We start from the raw sequence: 6,183 nt of genomic DNA on the forward strand, positions 1-6,183 counted from the left end.
CATGTTGCATTTATTAAATACTAATTGATGTTCTCAACATGGCAAGGCACATAATGGCTAATGACCTATTGATGTTTAAGGCGCATTACAAAGGTTCATTCAATATGGAAAATAGGTGTACATATGTGGGTGGGTTTGTACATAATCATTCGGTTCATGATGAAGAAAAAAAAACACAATATTCTTCTATTCATTTAATTTCATAGAATTATATCTTAAACTTAAAGTTGTAAACAAACACCGATTCCATAGGAACAGTAAGAATTTTATTTGAGACTGAAATTATTATTTTTGCCTTTAGGAAGTTATGGCATTAGTGTCTTTATCAAATCAAATTTTTGGGTGAAAGTTGAAAATAGCAGTACACGACTTTAGTTTAGGATTTTCCACTAGATTGGATGGCATAGTGACACATGAAACATGACTTTTTAAAAATTGTTAAAAAAAAAAAAAAAAAAATCTATATTTTCTAAGAGATAAGGCGCACCTATAGCAAGGCATAAGGTGTAAAAAAAGAGGAAAAACGGTAGTAGGTGCTTGTCTGATAAAATGGAAATTTGTGGATTAACAGTTACTCATAATCATGAATTGGCGTGATCCAGGTGGATGATATTGTCTACGTCCTAAATCATGATGACCCAATGAAGAAATGCTTTGAGAATGGTTTTTCATATGCCAAAATTACTATTTTGTCCTTTGTCCTATTTGTAAGTTTGGAAATTTTATGGGCAATCCATCTATCACCCTAAAATGCATCCTTTCATTTCAGCAAAGCACACAACAGGTTCGATTCTAGACTTTTCCAAGATTTTTTCAGACATTCATCTTTATCTTGCACACGCATACCCAGGAAAGAACAAACAAAGAAGAGCCGACAACATACCTACTACATTGATTTTCATCCTTGTTGCTACAAAGAAATATAGTATAAAGAATAGTAGATTTGGTTTTGAGAGAGAGAGAGAGAGACGAAATGCTGAGTATGGCAAAAGTTAGTTCAAAGAGTTGGAGAGAAATGCGACAGCTGGATTTTTGCCCGCAAATTTGGAGTCTTTTCATATTCTAGTTAAATTTTTTGGGTATTACTTTTGGCTGTTCGTATCCCCTCTCGTTTCTACGCGTCTCTCTATGTATGCTATCCCCTACAGTGAGTTTTCTTCATTATTATGCTTCTTCTTTGTAAGCTCAACACAGACTGATACTTACTCATGATCTGTTGATTTTCAAGGTTGTTATATTTGTGATTTATATGATTTTTTTGTTAAGTATATTGATTTTTTCACTTTGGAAATGATTAGTTTTTTTCTTTTTTCTTGTATTTCAGAGTTTTAGGTTTTATGTTAAGTTAAACGAAAGGTAGAAGACAAGATCTTCTTTTATTGTTTTTCTCAAAACGCGCCGTTTTCATTTTTGTTGTTAATTGACCCAGAACACTCATTTATGCTTTATACTTTAGTGTGAGTAGTCAGTCCCTTTTTTTGTTTTGTTCAAGCATGTGACCCACTTGATGAGATCAAGATCCCCAGCAATACCTTCAAAATTGCTAGCCAATTTTTTTACAAATCGGCCATTGAATATATCTAAGGGCTTAGAATAAAACATCCACTATTTAGTGGGTGGCATATTCCCGAGGCTATCTGAATTTCAAAGTTCAAATCTAAGCAAATGCATATTCCCAAGGCTTAAGCATATTCTCGAGGCTATCTTAATAGTGGGTGTCTTATTCTAAACCCTTAGATATATTCAATGGCTGAGATTTGTAAAAAAATTGGTGAGCAATTTTGAAGGTATTGATGGGGATCTTGATCGCACTTGATGTGGTTAAGAACTTGAGACCAAAGTCATTAATGAGTTAATCACCAAATTGACTTACTCGTTGATCAATTAAATAGCGCCAAAAAAAAAACCCCCAAACTTGAAGTATATATTTAAAAGATTGAATTAAGAATTGTAAATTGTGATTCCTCTTGAGTCTCAAACAAGTTCTACTTTTATATTATCACGGCCATCAGCCCATCAAATTGTCACTCTTCAAGTTGTTGAACCATTCAAATTAAATGTTTAGCTATTTTTTTAGAGCTTAAGAGGTGTACAGTAAAAAAACTGTTGAGACAAAGAAAAAATCAACTTTTTTTTTGACAATTGCTATTTCTTGAAAAATTTTATGTATGTAATCAAACTTCTACCTTGATTATGCTTTTTATATTTAAATTACTCTTTTCAATTAATTGTTTATATATATATAGTTTTTGTTATATATTTTAATCGATAAATTCATCATACCCGCTCTCAAATTACCACCAAATTAACAATGTTTTGAAAGTTTCTCTGAAAAAACTTATCATAATTTTTAGGTGCATGAGAAATGGAGAACAATGAAAAAAAAAATGAGAAATTTTAGTTTCTCACATAATTGAACTACTCTATTTACGTAGTGCAAAATCTTGATAATTTTTTTTTTTTCTACTCAGTTTTTTATTACAATGGTCTTAGTTTACTTCTCTTTAAAAATGATTTATGTGCTTATACAATAAATACATATTAAATCTATTTTTAATACATTTTATATATGATATTGTGCTCTCAAAGTTAAGCATCCCAAAAATACATAATACCATGAATTGAGCATGTGCCTTGCACATGCCTTCCCAGTAGTATGTTAAAAATTGTCTTCAATATAATTGACATTTGAAAATTTACTCATAAGCCATATAATCACAACCAATTTCATCATTTTTTTTTAAATAATTTTCATTTATAGCATAAACTATGAAATCATAGTCATTTTTTGTTTTGTTTATAGGCAACATCATGAAATCATGTTTTATCCTTTTTTTTTTTGAGTAAATTCTTTAATTTGCTACCTTCTTTCATGTTTATGAAATCATTGCCACTTTATGGACAAAGTCATGGTAGACTTTGTCTTCTTTTTAGTACTTTTATTAAATTTACTACCTTCTTTAGGTTTCTTCTTAGAGCACCTTAAGTTCTGACATATATTTTGTAATTTTTTTTTTTTTTTCCTTTTATCATTTAATAATGTTGTGGATGCTACCTATTTATTAGCCATGAAATTTTTGAACAAGTTCAAGTGTTGTTTTTGATACTTTGTTTAGTGGGTTTCATTTTTTTTTTTTTTTTTTGTGATTAATTAGTGGGTTTCTTTGATTCGTTCTTGATTTTTAATCGTTTACGATCTCTATTTCAGATTGGATTCATAAGGTGGGTTAATTGAAATTATTCATCTACCCGTGGGTGGATACAGGCAAGATTTGCCGCCTACACACGATCAAGCAAATGGTGAACTCCACCCCCGCCCCCCCCAATATGATGGTAGAATAAGGTTGTTCTTCAACCGTAAGGGGCGATGTTTAACCCTAATCTGGTCTCCCTAAATAAACATCTTGGTTTCATCCTTGTTTACTACTTATATACTTTTTCTCAATTCATACTTTTGAATGTTTAAAAGAGTGGGGCAAAGTATTGGAATACGGTCAAAGCTTAGGTCTTAAAATCATAAATTTGAAAACTTTAGTCTTACAATCAAAATAAGATAAAGTACAAAGGGATATTAAATATAATTTCTCTAATATTAATATTGAGAAGATGGGAAAGAGTAAAACATGGAATAAAACTTATAAAACTAAAGTAGACACCAAGGTTTAAGTTGTCATCGAAACCCATTAGATATATAAAGTCTCATTCTTATTGTACCTAAATATTACTCCAATGAAGTGCAAAAGAATATTGATAACATTCACGCGTGTTTAACCATTTTTAAACCTTTTTTTTTTTCAACTCTCCTCAACAGCTTCAAACCCAACGTGCTTTAGAGAAGCTTCTATATGTTCTTCGTTCTTCCACCATTTCAAGTTACAAAATATTAAAGTTCTTTCGAGAGAGGTGAAGTTGACTGGCATAAAAGTTTTCGTCTTCTTTCAATTCTTTCGATTACAGCTGTATGAAGGTATGCCCAAAAAAATCATCTTTTTAAAGTTAGGGTTATGTTTATTATCTATCTTTTATTATTGTCCAAAATCAGTGGTCCCCTATTTAACCCTTTATTTTTCTATAACTGAATATGTTGTTGACTTATTGTATGTTTAGTGTTTCTTATACTTTTATTATTGTCCAAAATTAGTGGTCTCCTATTTAACCCTTTATTATTGTCTATCTTTTATTTTGTTTATTACAATGAAAGGACACTGTTTAGTGTTATTAATATTTATTTTCACCTTGTAGGATGGCGATTTCGAAATTAGTGTTTGAAGTCCATTATGGGGGTAGATTCAACAAGAAACTTGGTTGTGAGTACGTGTGGGTGATGTTGTAATCCATACAGAAAATGTTGACCCTGATTTGTTATCATACTTTGAATTGGAAGCTATATGTAGACATTATGGGTACAACTTAGGGGATTTAATATTCTTTCAAGAACCCGATAAAAGTCTAGTTGATGGGTTGCATCTAATTACATATGACAATGATGTGCTATTTATGATTGCCTCACATACTGGCCATTTCATAGTGCACTTATACATTGTGTTTTTTGGGGTCTGGGGAGGGTGGAGTTGATGAAGAGGATGAAGATGAAGATAGAGGGAGGATTGATCTTAATGATCCTTGGTGAGATGATAAGATTAGTGATGATGAAGATTTATTTGATATTGATGTTGATGATGGGACTGGACCATCCAAAACAAAGCCTAACAATTTCAATGTAGTTGAGAGTCAGAGTGACAAATATGATAGGTATACGAGAGGTGTAGAAGAAAGTGATAGATAAGGTGACAAAAGAGGGTGATGATGATAGGCTCAAGCATCTTCTTTAAAAGATTGCATGAAATATTCTTCATTCTCTGGGAAATATAGGTCATTTTGTGACCTTGACCTTGTGTCATATGTAGGGGTGCAAAGGCGATTACGGTTAGCGGTTAGTGGCAATAACCGCTAACCGTAACCGCCTTAGCGGTTAGTAGATTTCACTAACCGCAACCGCCAACCGCCTAACGGTTAGCGGTTAGCGGTTAGCGAAATAGATAACCGCCCGCTAACCGCTTTTTTAAAATTGGGCCTTTTTTTTTGGGCTTTTTGGGCTTTTTTTTACCCTCATTTTTTTTTCTTGTATTTTTAATATCTTCTAAATCCTAAATTCCTAAAGTATCTAATAATGCTTTAATTAAATTGTAGACTTGTAGTTATAAGTAATATATTGTTTAATTCAATTGAATCAATTGTGATTATCATTGTACATGAATCATATGATTAACTTGTAGACTTATGACTTATGAGTTATGTCATATTATATATGCATTATTTATTATTATATAATCATATGATTTAATGATCAAGTCATCATGTGATATAATCATATCAATTATAGTGATAATATATAAATTACTAAAATTATAATGATAATACATTAATACTTAAATTGTGTTTATAAGTAACACATTGGTCATTGTTTAATCCAATGTCAATTACTTAATTTGATATTATACGAATCATATCATCATTGTACATTAATAATATGATTCACTTGAAGTCTTGAATGAAATATTTGAATTGTCATTGAATCATATGATTAAGTATTGATATTATACGTTTATATTATTCATATACATATGTAGACTTATATAGACTTATAACATATATAGACTTATAAGTTTATAACATACATTGGAAATAAGTTTTAGATATTTAATTGTTGTATTAGTATGAATTGATATACTTATGAGTTATGTCATATTATATATGTATAATTTGTTATTATATAATCAAATGATTTAATGATCAATCTCATGTGATATAATCATATAAATTATAGTGATAATATATTAATACTCAAATTGTGATTTAATTATTTTAAAAAAAAAAATTGTAATTTAATGATCAAGTGATTATATGATATAATCATATAAATTATAGTGATAATATATTAATACTCAAATTGTGATTTAATTATTTTTTTTAAAAAAAAAATTGTGATTTAATGATCAAGTGATTATGTTATATGTATAAATATTTTTATAATTATAATTATAAAAATATATTATATAAAAAGGCGGTTAGCGGTTACGGTTAGTAGACCCAATAACCGCTAACCGCTAACCGCTAGGCGGTTATAGCGGTTAGTTGGTTAGCGGTTAATGCGGTTAGACGGTTAGGCGATTAAGCGGTTGG

The sequence above is a fragment of the Corylus avellana genome, chromosome ca7 (assembly GCF_901000735.1).
Source record: "Corylus avellana chromosome ca7, CavTom2PMs-1.0".
Classification (NCBI taxonomy): Eukaryota; Viridiplantae; Streptophyta; class Magnoliopsida; order Fagales; family Betulaceae; genus Corylus; species Corylus avellana.